A 19,961-nucleotide genomic window follows, 5' to 3' on the forward strand; every position below is an offset into this window, starting at 1 on the left:
CTGTTTCCCACCATACTACTAAATTTCATGTCACTGACAAATTTATTAATCATACCTCTTACATTCAAATCTAAATTGATATAAATACAAATAAGTGTCCCTGGACAAATTCCTGTGGTTGCACCACTGATCACAAACAAAGGATCCTTTGAAGTTAGCAAAGGATCTTTCTATCAGTCTCTTTGTCACCTACCACCTACCTAACGTTTGACTACATATCCTCAACACAGAGATCTAGAACTTCAGAAGGGATACCATCTGCTTCCCAAGTCCTGATAGTTTTTTTTAGTCAGTCAGGAATCATGGCAATGCACCATTGAAAAGCCTGTGGGATGATGTCTATGGCAATCTCCATTAGGACACAATTACACTTGAGGAAGTCTTCAAAACATTCCTTCTATCATGCTCTGTCCTTAGTAAATTTACTTCCTTTGTTGGCTTCTCTTGAGATCACCAAGTGTCTTCGGCACTCAAATGGCCTTGGCAGCATTGAAGAACTCAAGCATACAGCAAAAATCAGTTTGTTACTGGACTCCATAGGTTGTTTACCCAACATCTGTTCTTCAAGTTACAGGTTTTCTGCTGAACCTCAGCCAGTGTCTATAGACTGCTTCCTTTCTCTTGAGGAATGGTTGAACTTCTACTCCAGGAATGTCTGCAGTTAATTATCTCCTGGATCTCCTGTGCATTCCTGTCAAACTTGTCCTGGTTCTTCTTGATTAAAAAAAAAGCCAAGAAGCTGTTCGCAGGCATTAATTATACAAAAACGAATTTGGATTACCATGTTGTTTGAGAGAGTGCTGATGGGGAGGCAATCCTTTATTTGTGCAGTCAGGTCTCATTTTCCAATTACCTTTCATTCACTGTGTGGCACATAAAATATAGATTAGCATTCATGCAGTACAGCACAGGTTTAACAGTGATAACATGGTAGAAACATAGAAACATAGAAAACCTACAGCACAATACAGGCCCTTCGGCCTACAAAGTTGTGCCAAACTTGTCCCTACCTCAGAAATTACTAGGCTTACCTATAGCCTTCTATCCCTCTAAGCTCCATGTACCTATCCAAAAGTCTCTTAAAAGGCCCTATTGTATCCGCCTCCACTACCATTGCCGGCAGCCCATTCCACGCACTCACCACTCTCTGAGTAAAAAACTTGCCCCTGACATCTCCTCTGTACCTACTCCCCATAACCTTAAACCTGTGTCCTCTTGTGGCAACCATTTCAGTCCTGGGATAAAGCCTCTGGCTATCCACATGATCAATGCCTCTCATCATCTTTCACACTCCCCAATCCAGGCAACATCCTTGTAAATCTCCTCTGCACCCTTTCTATGGCTTCCACATTCTTCCTGGAGTGAGGCAACCAGAACTGAGCACAGTACTCCAAGTGGGGTCTGATCAGGGTCTTATATAGCTGCAACATTACCTCTCAGCTTCTAAATTCAATTCCATAATTGATGAAGGCCAATGTACCAATGCATCCTATCAATGTCCTGCTATAACCTCTGACAGCCCTCCACACTATCCACAACACCTCCAACCTTTGTGTCATCAGCAAACTTACTAACCCATCCCTCCACTTCCTCATCCAGGTCAACTATAAAAATCACGAAGAATAAGGGTCCCAGAACAGATTCCTGAGGCACTCCACTGGTGACCGACTTCCATACAGAATATGACCCGTCTACAACGACTCTTTGCTTTCTGTGGGCAAGCCAGATTTGGATCCACAAAGCAATGTCCCCTTGGATCCCATGCCTCCTTACTTTCTCAATAAGCCTTATCAAATGCCTTGCTAAAATCCATATACACTACATCTACTGCTCTTCCTTCATCAAAAGTCACATCCTCAAAAAATACAATCAGACTTGTAAGGCATGACCTGACCTTGACAAGGCCATGCTGACTATTCCTAATCATATTATACCTCTCCAAATGTTTATAAATCCTGCCTCTCAGGATCTTCTCCATCAACTTACCAACCACTGAGGTAAGACTCACTGGTCTATAATTTCCTGGGCAATCTCTACTCCCTTTCTTGAATAAAGAAACAATATCCGCAACCCTCCAATCCTCCGGAACCTCTTCCGTCTCCATTGATGATGCAAAGATCATCGCCAGAGGCTCAGCAATCTCCTCTCTCACCTCCCACAGTAGCCTGGGGTACATCTCATCCGGTCCCAGTGACTTAACCAACTTGATGCTTTCCAAAAGCTCCAGCACATCCTCTTTCTTAATATCTACATGCTCAAGTTTTTCAGTCTGCTGCAAGTCATCACTAAAATCACCAAGATCCTTTTCCATAGTGAATACTGAAGTATTCATTAAGTACCTCTGTTATTTCCTATGGTTCCATACACACTTTCCCACTGTCACTCTTGATAGGTCCTATTCTTTCACATCTTATCCTCTTGCTCTTCACATACTTGTAGAATGGCTTGGGTTTTTCCTTAATCCTGCCTGCCAAGGCCTTCTCATGGCCCCTTCTGGCTCTCCTAATTTCCTTCTTAAGTTCCTTCCTATTAGCCTTATAATCTAGATCTCTGACATTACCTACTCTCTGAATCTTTTGTAAGCTTTTCTTTTCTTCTTAACTAGATTTATTACAGCCTTTGTACACCACAGTTCCTGTACCCTACCATAACTTCCCTGTCTCATTGGAACGTACCTATGCAGAACTCTACACAAATATCTCCTGAACATTTGCCACATTTCTTCCGTACTTTTCACTGAGAACATCTGTTTCCAATATAAGCTTCCAATTTCCTGCCTGATAGCCTCATAATCCCCCTTACTCCAATTAAACACTTTTCTAACTTGTCTGTTCCTATCCTTCTCCAATGCTATTGTAAAGGAGATAGAATTATGATCACTATCTCCAAAATGCTCTCCAACTGAGAGATCTGACAACAGACCAGGTTCATTTCCCAATACCAAATCAAGTACAGCCTCTCCTCTTGTAGGCTTATCTACATATTGTGTCAAGAAACCTTCCTGCACACACCTAACCAACTCCACCCCATCTAAAACCCTTGCTCTAGGAAGATGCCAATCGATCCTGTATTTGGGAAATTAAAATCTACCATCATGACAACTCTGTTATTATTACACCTTTCCAGGATCTATTTCCTTATCTGCTCCTTGATATCCCTGTTACTATTGGGTAGTTTATAAAAAACACCCAGTAAAGTTATTGACTCCTTCCTGTACCTAATCTCCACACACAGAGACTCCATAGACAATCCCTCCATGAAGTCCTCCTTTTCTGCAGCTGTGACACTATCACTGATCAACAGTGTCATGCCCCCACCTCTTTTGCCTCCCTCCCTGTCCTTTCTGAAACATCTCAAACCCAGCACGGTAACCATTCCTGTCCCTGAGCCATCCAAGTCTCTGTAATGGCCATCACATCATAGCTCCAAGTACTGATCCAAGTGGTCTGAACTGTCGTATGATCATTGAATTGTCATTGAGTAATAGAGTACAGAAATACGGCTTTTGACACATCATATCCATGCTGACCAAATACCCGTCTATGCTAATCCAATTTACCACAGCTTGGTTCATAACCTACTATGCCTTGGCCATTCAAGTGGTCAGCTAGACACTTCTTCAATATTGTGAGAGTACCTACCTCACACACCCCTCAGCCAATACATTCCAGAGTCCAGGTACTCTGGGTGGAGAAAACAAATTCTTTCCCAATTCGCCCCCTTAGAGCTTTCACCCCTTTCCCTCTACCTATACCCTTTCGTCTTAATCACCTCTTATCTTAACTACATTTTTCAAAATGTTGTACACATCTTTCAAGTCCCATATTAGATTCCACTGTTCCAATAAAAACAAGTTCTATCTCCTCATAATTGAAACACTCCATATTAGCAATGCGCTAGTAAGTTCCATTTGCATCTTCTCCAGTGCAATCATGTTCTTCCCATAATGTGGCAACCAGAACAGTATACAGTGGTCAAACCAATATTTTATAAAATTGTCCCATAATCATCTTGCTCTTACATTCCATATCCCATGTAATGAAGGAAAGATGCTTTCCATCTTACTAACCGCCATATCTATCTGGACTTTCACCATTTGTGCTGGCACCACTCTCTGAGTGAAGTTTCCCCTTATGTTCCCTTAAACATTTTACCTTTCACCCTTAACCCATGACCTCTTGTTGTAGTCTCACCCAACCTCAGTGGAAATGTCTGCTTTCATTTACCCTGTTTATACCTCTCATGATTTTGTATACCTCTTTCAAATCTCCCCTCAATTTTCTATGTTCTAAGGAATAAAGTTTTAACCTAGTCAATCTTTCCTTATATCTTAGGTCCTCCAGTCCTGGCAATATCCTTGTAAATTTTCTCAATATTCCTTCAATCTTATTTACATCTTTTCTGTAGGTAGGTGACCAAAACTGTACACAATCCTCCAAATTAGGCCTCATCAAAGTCTTATACAACTTCAACATAACATCCCAATTCCTGTACTCAATACTCTAACCTATGAAGTCCAATGTGCCAAAAGCTTTCTTAATGATCCTATCTACCTGTGACACCACTTTCAATGAATTATTAACCTCTATTCTCAGATTCCTTTCTTCTATCACTCCTCAGTGCTCCACTACTATGTTACACCTACCCTGGTTGGTCCACCCATAGTGCAACACCTCACACTTGTCTGCATTATACTCCATCTGCCATTCTTCAGTCCATTATTCTAGCTGGTCCAGATTCTGCTGCAAGCTTTGATAGACTTCTTCTCTGTCCACTACAACCTCAATCTTGGTGTCATCCACAAATTTGCTGATCCAGTTAGCCATATTGATATAGATGACAAACAATGGGCCCAGTATGGATCTCTGTGGCACTCTACTAGTCACAGGCCTCCAGTTAGAGAGGCAACCATCTTCTACCACTCTGGCTTCTCTCACAAAGCCAATGTCTAATCCAATTTACTACCTCATCTTGAATGCAAAGCAACTAAACTTTCTTGACCAACCTCCTATGTGGGACCTTGTCAATTTCCTTGCTGAACTCCATGTAGACAACTACGAGAAAATCTGCAGATGCTGGAAATCCAAACAACACACACAAAATGCTGGAGGAACTCAGCAGGCCAGACAGCATCTATGAACAAGATCTATGAACAGTTGACTTTTCATGCCCTTCACCAGGATTGGAAAAATGGATGAGAAGCCAGAGCAAAAAGGTGGGGAAGGGAGAAAAAAATACAAGGTGGTAGGTGATAGGTGAAACCAGTAGTGTCACAACCATGGTTTCAGCAGCGCAACAGATATGGGAATTGCGCTTGTGAATATGCATGTTCCAGCTAATTATTATTTCACTGTGATGGCATTTAACACCATTCATTCCATTGTAGTTTTTGTCCAGACTTGGACACAGCAACGCTTCGTTGTCTGCTTTACATTCTGCCTTGCCTGAGAAATTGGACTGTCAAGTCCACTGACTCTGAGGACTAGCGGTATTTGTTTTATTCTTAGTTGCTCTTTTCAGCTGCAGTGTAAGCTTCGTTTTCCATTTGAGAGTTTTAGTTAACGGTCCAGTTTGGCCTAATGTTTATTGTTTTCTTTTCCCTTTAACACTGTTCGCATTAAAGTATCTGAACTACTGACCCACTTCAGTGTCTCTCACTCCGCACTTGGGCCATATCCAAACCCGGTGACAGCAAGTCTTGACCACGCAAAGATGGACCCAACGGAGAGAAAACAGCTGACCTTGTCCATGAGATTCATTGGTCAGAGTGATTCATTAAGGCAACAGTGTTCTGCTGGAATTCCTATGTATGAACTCTTGTTTCTGTCTGCAGCGTAACTGAAGGATCTTGCCAAGTAATGCACCCAGTGAAGTTTGAACAGTGTCGTTTTGACATGGGTGGCTTGAGGAGAGGCTGCCTTTATTCTCAGTGCATGTCCTGACTCTACATTCCGAGAGTCCTGAGTCTATATACCGAGCTTCTCTAGTCTACATTGAGTTGAAAGCTTGGTATCCATGCCAAGCTTTTCAAGTCACAAGTACCCAGGTTCCCAGTTTTGTGGTCCCGTGACTCAGGTCTGCATAACAAATGAGCGTTTCAAGCAAGCTTTTCAATTGATTCAACAAATCATCATTCAAGTCAATAGTGTAAATTCTGGATTAGCCCTACTCCAAAAGCTGATCCCTAGCTGGAGTGTGCAAATAGACAAGTAACCCTATCAAGAGTATTTTTAACTTCTTGATGAAAGTCATGGTACAGAATGGGAAAATTGAACTTTCATATAGCAAATTAAACAGATCTACAGAGAACCAGCTAGCTTAGTGATGAAAAAAACCTGTCTATGCTCTTTTGATCTGTAAAATTGAGAGTATATCTTCATTACCTCTGGAAAAATTGTGAAAGATAAAACACTGAGCAAGATTTGAAAAAGTTCCTTATCTAGGTTTCAGGTTTTATGGTTTCAAGGTTTCCAAGGACTTTTCTCTATGTTCCCAGGGTTTTCTTTCTCCGATCATTTTCAAGGCTTAATCAATGTGTTTAGGGTTTTTCAATGTCCTCCCCATCTCCAGGACTCCCAAGCCTCCCTCTCGGACCCGCCTGAAGTTTCTTGATCTCCCTTGAGGTTCCCTCATCTCTCAGTCTGTTGGGGTTCCCAGGTCCCTCAGGATTCCCCAGTCTCTCAGTCTGTTGGGGTTCCAAGGTCCCTCAGGATTCCCCAGTCTCTCAGTCTGTTGGGGTTCCCAGGTCCCTCAGGATTCCCCAGTCTCTCAGTCTGTTGGGGTTCCAAGATCCCTCAGGATTCCCCGGTCTCTCAGTATGTTGGGGTTCCCAGGTCCCTCAGGATTCCCCAGTCTCTCAGTCTGTTGGGGTTCCCAGGTCCCTCAGGATTCCCCAGTCTCTCAGTCTGTTGGGGTTCCAAGATCCCTCAGGATTCCCCGGTCTCTCAGTATGTTGGGGTTCCAAGATCCCTCAGGATTCCCCGGTCTCTCAGTATGTTGGGGTTCCAAGGTCCCTCAGGATTCCCCGGTCTCTCAGTATGTTGGGGTTCCAAGATCCCTCAGGATTCCCCGGTCTCTCAGTATGTTGGGGTTCCCAGGTCCCTCAGGATTCCCCAGTCTCTCAGTCTGTTGGGGTTCCAAGGTCCCTCAGGATTCCCCAGTCTGTCAGTCTGTTGGGGTTCCAAGATCCCTCAGGATTCCCCGGTCTCTCAGTATGTTGGGGTTCCAAGATCCCTCAGGATTCTCCAATCTCTCAGTCTGTTGGGGTTCCCAGGTCTCAGTCTCTCTGGATCCCAAGTCTCCCTGCTTCTTGAGTTCCCCATGCCTCCCTCTCAAGTACCCCAGGTCTCTCAAGTTTTCAGGTCTTCCTGGGCCATCAGGTGTCAGCTATAGGGAGGGGGGGGGGTCCTGTAGTGACTTCGGGCCTGTGCAGGGCATCAGAGTGTTGGGCTCTGAGGTTTTTAGATCACCTGAATTGGTTAATTGTTGCTTAACAACAGTTATTAATGGTTTAAGAGTTCCTTGTGATTTTCTTGAGCAACTTGTAATGCGGTTTTCTAGTGCTTACTGTTTAAGTTTATTTTAATAGGCTCAAGGATTCTGTGTTAGTTTTATTGTTGTAGCAGATGCCTGTTTAGCTCCAATTGGAGGGTCCTTTATGAGAATGATTTGTCTCACGGTGTCACTTGGTCGAGCTACCTCTATATAAGCTCTTGTTTCTGTCTCTACATGGAAGTCTTTTGCTCTGATATTGGCGGTGCACACCATGGCACTTGTCTACCAGCATCACTGAAGGACATCTTGGACAAGTCCCTCACCTGGGACTTCCAGTGAACACAGGTCTGTGGCGCCTCAGGGGCTGCACTTAGAGAGAGGGGGCCTGTCACAACCATAGATATGGCAGCACAGCAGATACGGCAATTGCCCTCGTGAATATCACAAGATCACAAGACAAAGGAGCAGAAGTAGGCCACTCGGCCCATCGAGTCTGCTCCGCCATTCCACCATGAGCTAAACTATTCTCCCGTCTAGTTCTAATTTCTGGCTTTTTTCCCATATCCCTTGATACCTGTCAATCTCCTCCTTAAAAACCCTCAATGATTGGGCCTCCACAGCTGTATGTGGCAACGAATTCCATAAATCCACGACCCTCTGGCTAAAAAAATTTCTCCTCATCTCTGTTTTAAATGGGTACCCTCTAATTCTAAGACTGTGACTTCTTGTCCTGGACTCACCCACCAAGGGAAACAGCCTTTCCACATCTACTCTGTCCAACCCTTTCAACATTCGAAATGTTTCTATGAGATCCCCTCTCATTCTTCTATACTCTAATGAATACAATCCAAGAGCCGACAAACGCTCCTCATATATTAATCCCTGCATTTCAGGAATCAGCCTTGTGAATCTTCTCTGAACTCTCTCCAACATCAGCACATCCTTTCTAAGAAAGGGGGCCCAAAACTGCACACAGTATTCCAAATAGGGTTTCACCAGTTCCCCATAGAGCCTCATCATCACCTCCTTACTCACATTATTCCTCTTGAAATGAATGCCAACATAGCATATGCACATCAGCTAATTATTATTTCATTGTGATAGCATTTAACTCCACTCATTCTGTCATATTATTTGTCCAGACTTGGACACAGCACAGCAACGCTCTGCTGCCCGTTTTGCATTCTGCCTTGCCTGAGAAATTGGACTGTCGAGGCAACTGACTCTGAAGACTAGCAGTATTCATTTTATTCTTAGTTGCTCTTTTCAGCTGCAGTGTAGGCTTCGTTTTCCATTTGAGAGTTTTAGTTCAAACACGAGGAAATCTGCAGATGCTGGAAATTCAAACAATAACACACACAAAATGATGGTAGAACACAGCAGGCCAGGCAGCATCTATAGGGAGAAGCGATGTCGACGTTTCGGGCCGAGACCCTTCGTCAGGACTAACCGAAAGGAAAGGTAGTAAGAGATTTGAAAGTAGTGGGGGAGGGGGAAATGCGAAATGATAGGAGAAGACCGGAGGGGGTGGGTTGAAGCTAAGAGCTGGAAAGGTGATTGGCAAAAGTGATACAGAGCTGGAGAAGGGAAAGGATCATGGGACGGGAGGTCTCAGGAGAAAGAAAGGGGGGGGGGAGCACCAGAGGGAGATGGAGAATGAGCAAACAACTAAATATGTCAGGGATGGGGTAAGAAGGGGAGGAGGGGCATTAATGGAAGTTAGAGAAGTCAATGTTCATGCCATCAGGTTGGAGGCTACCCAGCCGGTATATAAGGTGTTCCTCCAACTAGTGTTTATTGTTTTATTTTCACTTTAACACTGTTCGCAAAAAAGTATGTGAACTATCGACTTTCTTCAGTGTCTCTCACTCTGCACTTAGGCCATGTCCGAATCTGGTGACAGGGAGAGGGGGAGGGGTGAAGTAAAGAGCTGGGAAACAGATAGGTGAAAGAGATAAGGAGTTGGAGAAGGGGGAGTCTGATAGGAGAGGGTAGAAGACCATGGAAGAAAGTGAGGGAGAGGAGCACCAGAGGGAGGTGATGGGCAGGTAAGGAGATAAGGTAAGAGAGGGAAACGGGAATGGGAATGGGAATGGTGATGGTCGGGGAACAATTACTGGAAGTTCGAGAGATGTTCATGCCTTCATGTTGGAGGACCCAAACGGAATACAAGGTGTTTCTCCTCCAACCTGAGTGTGGCCTCATTGCGACAGTACAGGAGGCCATGGACTAACATGTTGGAATGGGAATGGGAAGTAGAATTGAAATGGATGGTCACCAGGAGATCCTGCTTTTTCTGGTGGGTGGAGCATAGGTGCTCGGCAAAGTGGTCTCCCAAACTACGTCGGGTCTCACCAATATACTGGAGGCCACACTGGGAGCACCAGATACAGTAGATGACCCCAACAGACTCACAGGTGAAGTGTTGCCTCACCTGGAAGGGACTGTTTGGGGCCTAGAATAGGAGTGAATGAGGAGGAGTAGGGAATGCATGTCACGTGCTCCACTTAGAAAGACAAGTGCCAAAAGGGAGAACAGCAGGGAGAGACGAATGAACAAGGGAGTTGCGTAGGGAGCAATCCCTGCGGAAAGTGGTAGGGGGGAGAGGGAAAGATGCGCTTGGTGCTGGGATCCTGTTGGAGATAGCAGAAGTTCCGGAGGCTACTGGGGTGGTAGGTGAGGATAAGAGGAAACCTATCCCTGGTGGGGTGGTGAGGGATGGGGTGAGAGCAGACCCATGCGAAATGGAAGAGATGTGGGTGATAGCAGAGTTGATAGTGGAGGAAGGAAAGTACCTTTGTTTGAAGAAGGTTAACATCTCATTAGCTCTGGAATGAAAAGCCTAATAGTGAGAGCAGATGTAGGGGTGATGGAGGAACTGAGAGAAGGAGATGGCATTTTTACAAGTGACAGGGTGGGAAGAGGTATAGTTCAGGTAGTGTGTTTATAAAAAGTACAAGTAGATAAACTGTCTCCCGAGATAGAGACAGAGAGATCGAGAAAGGAGAGGGAGGTGAGGAAAATGGACCAGATAAACTTGATGGGCAGTGTGGTTCAGAAATGGACCACATAGACAAAGATCACGGTCTTGCCTTCATCAACTTTTCTGGTACATTCTCAAAAAAAAACTATCAGATTGGTTAGACACAACTTCCCATGCACAAAGCCAAGCATATGATCCCTAGTCAATCCCTTTCTATCCAACTAATCATATATCATGTCTCATAGAATGCTTTCCAATAACTTTCCCACTACTGATGTCAGGCTCACCAGCCTATAATTTCCTGGTTTATTCTTAAACGGTGGAACAACATTAGCTTTCCTCCAGTCCTCCGGTACCTCACCTGTTGCTAAGGATGATTTAAATATCTCTGCTATGGCCCCTACAATTTCTGTACTTGCCTCCCACAGGGTCTGAGGGAACACCTTGTCAGGCCCTGGGGATTTATCCACCCTGATTTGCCACAATACTGCAAACACCTCCTCCTCTGTAATCTGAATAGTATCCATGACCTCACTACCAGTTTGCCTCACTTCTACAGACTCTAGTTGTCCATCTCCTGAGTAAATAAAAATGGAAAAAATCCATTTATGATCTCCATCTCTTTTGGCTCTGCAAGTGGATTATCTTTCTGATCTTCCAGAGGATCATTTTTTGTCCTTTGCAATCCTTTTGCACTTAATATATCTGTAGAATCACTTGGGTTTCTCCTTCACCATGTCTGTTAGGGCAACTTCATGCTTTCTTTCAGCCTCCCGATTTCTTTCTTGTGCTCTCTTGCATTTCTTATACTCCATAAGCATCCCATTTGTTCCTACCTGCCTGTATCTGCAATGCGCCTCCTTTTTTTGCTTAATCAGGGCGTCAATATCGCTCGGAAACCAAGTTCCCTACTCATGTTATCTTTACCTTTTATTCTGACAGGCACATACATGCCAGGCCTATCTTTTTGCATACTTACTTTGTGAACACTAGATGCACAAACACAAACTTGCCCTACTCAAACTTCTGTCACCTGTCCTATCTCACTCCTTAATAGCAGATCAAGTACCGCACACTCTCTTGTTGGGACTTGTAGGTACTGATTAAGGAAACTTTCCTGAACACATTTGACAAACTCTATCCTATCTAGGCCTTTTATAGTATAGGGGAGTGGGCGACCCAGTCAATATGTGGAAAGTTAAAATCACCTACTATCACAACCTTGTGTTTCTTGCAACAGTGTGCGATCTCTTTACAAATTGGTTCCTCTAAATCCTGCAAAACATTTGGCAATCTGTGATATAGCCCCACTAATGTGGCCATGCCATTATTATTCCTCAATTCCATCCATAAAGCCTCAGTAGACAAGTTCTCCAGTCTGTCCTCACTGAGCACTGCTATGACATTTTCCCCTTTAGTAATGCCAGCATTCCCCCTTAATCCCTCCCGTTCTATCATGTCTAGAACAACGGAACCCAGAATACTGAGCTGCCAGTCCACCTCCTTTGGCCACAAAGTCTCATTAATGGATACAATATCAGAATTCCATGTTCATCCATGCTCTGAGCTCATCTGCCTTTCCTACAATACTTCTTGTATAGAAATATACACAACTCAGAACATTAGTCGTGCCATGCTCAAACTTTTAATAGATAGATAGATAGATACTTTATTCATCCCCATGGGGAAATTCAACTTTTTTTTTCCAATGTCCCATACACTTGTTGTAGCAAAACTAATTACATACAATACTTAACTCAGTAAAAAAAAAAATGATATGCATCTAAATCACCGTCTCAAAAAGCATTAATAGCTTTTAAAAAGTTCTTAAGTCCTGGCGGTAGAATTGTAAAGCCTAATGGCATTGGGGAGTATTGACCTCTTCATCCTGTCTGAGGAGCATTGCATCGATAGTAACCTGTCACTGAAACTGCTTCTCTGTCTCTGGATGGTGCTATGTAGAGGATGTTCAGAGTTATCCATAATTGACCATAGCCTACTCAGCGCCCTTCGCTCAGCTACCGATGTTAAACTCTCCAGTACTTTGCCCACGACAGAGCCCGCCTTCCTTACCAGCTTATTAAGATGTGAGGCGTCCCTCTTCTTAATGCTTCCTCCCCAACACGCCACCACAAAGAAGAGGGCGCTCTCCACAACTGACCTATAGAACATCTTCAGCATCTCACTACAGACATTGAATGACGCCAACCTTCTAAGGAAGTACAGTCGACTCTGTGCCTTCCTGCACAAGGCATCTGTGTTGGCAGTCCAGTCAAGCTTCTCGTCTAACTGTACTCCCAGATACTTGTAGGTCTTAACCTGCTCCACACGTTCTCCATTAATGATCACTGGCTCCATATGGGGCCTAGATTCCTGACTTTGTCTGAGGTCTTAACAACATGTCTCCACAACCACTCTATGATCTTTTCTGGCACTCTCATTTCAATCCCTCTGAAACTCTAGATTGAACCTCCCCTGTGAGTAGCAGCAAACTTTCCTGCTACGATATTATTCCCCCCCCCCCCCCCCCCACCAGCTTAGGTGCAAACCGTCTCCTTTGTACAAGTCCCACCTTCCCTGGAAGAGAGCCAAACGATCCAAAAATCTGAAGCTCTCCCTCCTACACCAACTCCTTAGCCATGTGTTAATCTGTATGATTTTCCTGTTTCTGGCCTCACTTGCATGTGGCACGGGTAGCACCCTGGAGATCCTGTCCTTTAACTTAGCACCTAACTCCCTGAACTCACTTTGCAGAACCTCATCACTCATCCTACCTATATCATTGGGTCCAATGTACACTACAACCTCTGACTGCTCACATTCCCACTTGAGAATACTGAGGACCCGATCCAAGATGTCCTGGACCCTGGTACCCATGCGGCAACATACCATTGGGGAATCTCATTCTCATCCTCAGAACCTCCCTTCTGTTCCCCTGACTAATGAATCTCCTATCACCCTATCACCACTTCTCCCCCCTTCCCATCTGAGCCATAGGGCCAGACTCAGTGCCAGAGACCTGACCGCTGTGACTTTCCTTGACTAGGTCATCTCCCAACCAACAGTATACAAAGTGTATACCTGTTGTTGAGGAGAATCACCACAGGGGTACTCTGCATGGGATGTTTAACTCCTTTCAACCTCCTGATTGTTACCTAGTTCCCTGTATCCTGCACCTTGTGTGTAACTGCCTCTCTATATATCCTGCCTAACAGCCTCTCGATTGATCTGAACTTCATCCGTTTCCAGCTCCAACTCCTGAACATGGTCTGTCAGAAACTGCATTTGGATGCACTTCTTGTAGGTGAGGTTGTCAGGGACACTGGAGGTCTCCCTGCCTTCCCACATCACGCATGAGGACCATTCAACAATCCTGCCTGGCATCCCTACTGCTCTAATTGTGTAATTATAAGGAAGGAAACAGTAAATAGACTGGAAAAAATCTACCTACAACTTTTTGCCTTCTCTCTCTCTCAAGCCTCTCCTCGCTGAAGCCTCAAAGAACTAAAGCCTCAAAATCCCCAGTCTAACACTGTCCACTCGCCACTCCAATTGCCCCTGCCTTATTTTAATTTGAGCTTGCTAATGAATCCTGATCTCTGATTCGTCTCTGTTCAAACGCTGAAACTCCCATGAAGCATTGCTTATCTTGAATTTGGGTTAAATTGGGATTTTCCTTACTCTTGTCTGCCATCCTAATTTCTTTTTTTAAAACCATCTAATCCTTTTTCCCAGCCCAAACCATTTTCCTTACTCCTGAAGGGCCTCTCCAATTTTCAGTTCTCTATACCTGTCATGCCATTCTTTTTTATTCATTATCTAACCTCTGATCTCCCTTCAATTCCAGTGTTCTTTGGACTTGCTAGCTTTAAAATTCCTTAGACAAACTTGTAGACCATGAATACTGGGTTTTTCACTTAGTATATATGGCGCTCTTTGGTTTAAAAAGAAGTTTTTCTCCCTAATCCCTAAACTCCATAGTGCCAAAAGTTCCACAAAGTCCATCTTGGCAGTAGCTTATCCACTAAGCTTGGTCTCACCTTAATCAAATCCCTCTCACAAAGAGAGATGGCTGTAACCCAGCCAATGAGCCCCTGACCAGTGTGTGCCTGTCACCCCAATTTTTGTAAATTCTAAGATGACCATCATTTCCAGTATAGGGCAGGATGAATATGTGGGGCCTGCAGTTAATAATATCCTATTTCATGGCAAATCCTGTAATCCCAGCAAATCCACATGGTCTAGGGGGATGTGAAATGTAATTAGTTTTTATTGATTAGTGAACCCCACTGATCTCTCTCACTATTAACTTTGTGTCACCCATTTTTTGTAAGAAGTCAGGTGAAAGGTATATTTTTATTATTGTTCAGGAGATACAAGACCAATATAATGGGCAATTTTAATTTAACTTAGTGAAATGAACGTCTTGTTGATGGAATACATTAAGTTTAACATCTAATTGCTTCCTTCTAATTTACATTCATGTTTCATGTATATTCAGATTGAAAATTCCTTAAAATTCCATGGTTAAAATAGCTTAACAATATTTTTATGTTTTTCCTTTCCATGCATCATGATTATCAGCAGTAAATTCAGAAATATTTGTGCCGATGTATCCAGTATTTTTATCCTTTTTCGACAATGAGGTTTTTGTTGCTTATGATAGTCCGAGGCGTCATATGACTTTAATAGTACTTAAAACTTAAATTTATTTTTCCCTGTGGCACGAAAACCTCCTTAAATCCTAGGTATGAATGGCATAATTTGTTACATCAGTGAATGGTATGCATTTTGCAGGGTCTGGAAAGAATTTTGAACATAATTTTGTACAACAAATGTACTCTGATAGATTAATATAACATTTTTCATTTTCGCATTAGTCATATGCAAAAATAAAATCTCCAAGGTGCAAATGCAATTATTCCTAAAGAATGTAATTCTGTTAGTTTCTTCAAATTGCCTTATAATTTCCACACAAGATGTATGTAAACATATACAGAAAGGCAACATATTTAAGCTCCTTAAACAAAGATGAATTTCAAAGATAATGTACAAACCTTCCATTTTCCTTTTCTCTGTCCCTAATTCCTGAACTTCTTTCCTGAAAGTGCTGACTATTGATGGCCTAGGATTACGTATGGAGTTTGAACTGTCGTCACACTTCTTAACCAGATGGACTGTTGAAATGTAGATTTTGGGAAGACTTTGCCATTGCTCAGTTGTTTGACCTTGGGTGACATCCTACAGAACCAAACCTTTTCTTGGTAAACAACACACATTTGCAAAGTTCTAAAGGCCTCAATGGAGAGCACATTTCCGTTCTTTAAAATAACTATCTGCTCTTTGTTTACATGTGAAGATAAGGGAGGTAATAACAAGTAACAGGAATCACAGCTCTCTAACAAACCTCAGTAAGCTAGAATTTAAATACATCTTGCAACATGTTTGCAGATTTACATACAAAAGTGGAGTAATCAAATGGGGACAGTCAGGAAGGATGGTTTGGAAGTAACCTGGGACGGGTTGGATCAGGTAAGAGGGAGTTAAAAACAAAGATGACCTATGGAGGTGGTTGGTATGTTCAGTTCAAGAAGCATTAGGGATGATCAAGGACTTGACGTAGGAGTAGTTCGTAAGTTCACAGGTGACCTGAAGATTGCTGGTATTGTTGATTGCGAGGACGATATTTCTCAGATACAGAATATTGTTTGGTTAGAAAAATGGGCAAAGATGGGGCTGGTGGAAGTTTAGTCTAGAAAAACAAGTGAGGTATTGCGTTTTGGGAGGATGATTTTTGGAGGATGTTAAGGCCATGGTATTCACAGAGTTCCTCCAGAGTTTGTATTTTGTTTTGATATTCACTATGTGTAGTTGAACCCTAAGAAAATAGGGACCATGGTGCACATCCCCAAGGATCCCTGAGAACGAGCAATATAGGTAGATAAAGAGGTTAAGAAGGCACAGTACATTACAAACTTAACACAAGTTAACTTAGATTTAACATAGAACATAAACAGTACTGTACAGGACGGGCCGTTCAGATCATGTTGTTGTGCTGAACAGATGAAACTAATGACTGGGTTAATCTAATCCCTCATCCCTGCACATTGACCATATCGCTCCTTTCTCTGCATATTCCTGTGCCTATCTTAGAGTCTCTTATGTTATCTGCCTCTACCACCACCTCTGCCAATGTATTTCAGGCTCCCTCCATTCTCCAGGTAATAAGCTTGCCTTCCACATCACCTTTGTACTTTCTCTCTCGTCTTAAATACAGACCCTCCGTCAATGGACATGTCAATCCTGGAAGAATGATGTTGGCTGTCTCCTCTATGCCTTGCATAAGTTTATAAACTTCCATCGAATCTCCCCTTTGGCTCTGCTGCTGTAGACAAACCACCCCCAACTTGTCTACCCTCTCCTCATTTGCCCTCCAAACCAAGCAGCATCCTGGTAAACCTCCTCCGCATCCAATATAAATGATACATTACTTACATGATAAAATTAGCTAAAATAAGCATAACAACATTAGTTCAAGTGAGAGGAGAAAAGAAATATTGTACAAAGCTGTGCTGGAGTTTTTCAGGTTGATTGAACTATCTGGTGGGGAAGAAGCTGGTATCCTTATGATTTTCTATACCTTAATCAGACGCCTGTCAGCTTTCTCCACTCCAAAGTAAGCAAAGGTGATGCATCTAGATTATCCTCAAGCTTGAAATCTGGCTTTTATGTGACTCCAGAGCTGTCCTTGTGATTGAGAAAAGGTCCCTGACCCAAAACAATTTACTGGTTTCTCGATCCACAGGTATTCCCTACACTCCAAGTTCCCAGTGACTATGGGGCAGGGTGTCTACAATACAGCCCCTCTAGAGTGATGCTCTCTGAGTATTCTTTTGCCTCCTTTTGCCGTGCCCCAGCTATCCTGATAATTAAATTTACTCTGAGAGGGTATTGCTTTATCCCTTGACTTGCTCCTGTGCCAATCTAGTTTAAATCCTTCCACTCTCACTCTTGGCTCCTAACTCCAAAAGTGGCAGGCTGGCAAAGTGTGTGGTACATGTTTATCTAAGACAGTTACTGTAAGAATGTTACTGGCATTATTATAATAAAACAAGCAGTGGTATAAATATGTAAAATAGCAGCAATAAAAGATGAAAAGGAGCCAGAACAGGATGAGTTTGTGTCCAGGAATTGGGGGTGGGGTGGGGTCAGCAGAGGACGTAAGCCATTTTGCTTGTCTTTCGGGTGGTACCTCAGCAATCCTCAGCACATACTGCTGTGAAAACTACAATCCACAGCTTATACTTCTCCTTTTGTTCGGTAGCTGCTGGTGCTGCTATAGAAGCTTTTACTTTAGCTGTCACCCACCTCATCACAATTGTGTCCACAAGTGTGCACGTGGAGTTCACTTTTCCGTGCTGAAAGGATGGACTCCAGGCTCGACACAGAGTCCTTTACCATACTGTTGCCAGTATCCTTCCTTCCCCATGATTGACACGGTTTTGTGCCTAGCCCACCAGTAAAGCAGGGCATTCATTGTGCAGACACTGAAGAGTACAGATGCTGGAATTCTGGAACAAATGAAAAAAAATGCTGGAGGAACTGAGCAAGTCAGGTAGCATCTGTAGAGAGAAAATTAATAGTTGATGTTTTGGATTGAGGCCCTTCATCTTGACTGAAATAGAGATGAAATAACCGGCACGAATAGGCGAAGGGAGACGGCAGGGACAGGAATGGCTGGGGAGAGGTGATAGGTGGATCCAGGTGAGGAGGGGCGATTGGCAGATGGAGGTGGGAAGGGTGGAAATAGCAACAGAGGCTGGGAGGTGATAATTGGAGGCAACAAAGGATTGCAAACAATGGAATTTGATAGGAAAAAAAAGGTAGAGGATCATAGAACCAAATCAGGGAGGTGGCATGGACACTGGGAAGTGTATAAGGAGGAGGGAAAAGGGACTAGTTAATAACAGATTGGAGGTATGGGGTGTTGGGTGAATGTAGGAGCAATTGGGTAGACTAGGAGAAGAGAGAAAGGGGCAGAGGAGAATATTCATGCTACTGGGTTTTAGACTCCCTGGGCAGAATATGAGGTGCTCTTCCTCTAGTTTGACCGTTACTGTACTTGTCCTTACTTTCTTCTGTGTGATACTCATCAGAGTCATGCACTAGTGTGCTGAACTACATATACCTGTCTGGACATGCCCCCTGCTGACTGCTCCTGTGGCTCCTCCCACAGACCCCGGTATAAAGGCGATTGAGGCCTGAGCCCGGCCTCTCTGTCTCCAGGATGTAGTATGGTGGTCAACCACTGCTTGTTCCTTCTTCCAGTCAATAAAAGCCGATATCTCGCCTTTACGTCTCAGAGTGAGTTATTGATGGTGCATCAATTAGTAACCATACTTTCTGCCCTCCTGTGAACTACCAGTAATGAAATGCATTTCCTTTTCTTTCATTCTCTCCTGCAACATGATGTAATGTAAAGCACCAGAGAAGCTTGGCAATCCTTGGTAACTGGGCGGCTGTAAATTCTAGACCTAAATATTCACTGTAATCACATGAATAAAAGTTACATAGTGAGGAGCACATCACATGAGAAACAAGAATGCCAAAATACAGAGGAATTTGTTTCTCTGCATAATTGAATAATGTCTTAGTGCTTGGACCATGGGTTGAATCCAACAATGTTTGTTTGATCATTTTTCCAAATGTTTATCTCCAGCTGGGAATTAAAAGCTGGTGTACAGTGTACTTTATTTTTAAATGATCGGCCACACAGTCTATGATCAAGCATGACTAGCTAAGTTATTTTGGGGGTGGGGGAGGAGAAAGCTCTTTTGTGGAAAATAAATTGTGCTTAAAGGGACAGACTGTTTTTATGTTATGATTAATTAACCTAACAGCCAACTTAATGTATACAAGCAATAGCTACCATATCATGCCACCAAGCCAGAACAATTTATATATTTAGAACCTATGCTCCTGTTTGAAAAGTTAATGTCATTCACATGTATTAATACACAAAATTCCAGGGATAATATACAAATAAACAACTTGTTGACTAGATTTTATTTCATTATCCCGTAAAATATGTGGTGGGATTTAATGCAAACGTCCCATTCCCTTTGATTCTCCTCTTCTATAACCGGTTAGTAAACCCATCACTCACACTGTTCCCTGTCTCTGTGCTTAAGCAGTGGAGTGACCAATTATCGCCATGGTCTCCTGCTATCACTAAAACAGCCAGAAGGAAAATGAACCTGGAATATCAGAGATAATGATCCTAAGCAACTACATAAAGGTGAAAGGCTTTCACATTAGGTTTGACAAATGCTCTTAGCACCCCACATTTCAGCTCCATCCAGAACTCGGCACCACTGAGTCTGGGTTGTCAGAGCTATTTTCTTTCAGCTAAAATGTTAAATTAAAGCCCATACTTTGTCCAGGTAGATGTAAACGTTCCCATAATATTGGTAAAGGCACAATA

General features: G+C 43.1%; 1 long non-coding RNA gene across 1 annotated transcript in view; it reads right to left on the reverse strand.

Moving 5' to 3' along the window:
* Positions 1 to 790: 790 nt before the first annotated feature.
* Positions 791 to 19,961, reverse strand: part of LOC140740994 (uncharacterized) — a 32,110-nt gene continuing 12,939 nt past the window's right edge. The window contains exons 2-3 of the long non-coding RNA XR_012101978.1: positions 17,846 to 18,048; positions 791 to 863 (exon numbers count right to left, since the gene is read on the reverse strand). This is a non-coding gene — a long non-coding RNA (uncharacterized lncRNA). The remainder of the gene's footprint in view (positions 864 to 17,845; positions 18,049 to 19,961) is intronic.

The sequence above is a fragment of the Hemitrygon akajei genome, chromosome 17 (assembly GCF_048418815.1).
Source record: "Hemitrygon akajei chromosome 17, sHemAka1.3, whole genome shotgun sequence".
Lineage (NCBI taxonomy): Eukaryota > Metazoa > Chordata > Chondrichthyes > Myliobatiformes > Dasyatidae > Hemitrygon > Hemitrygon akajei.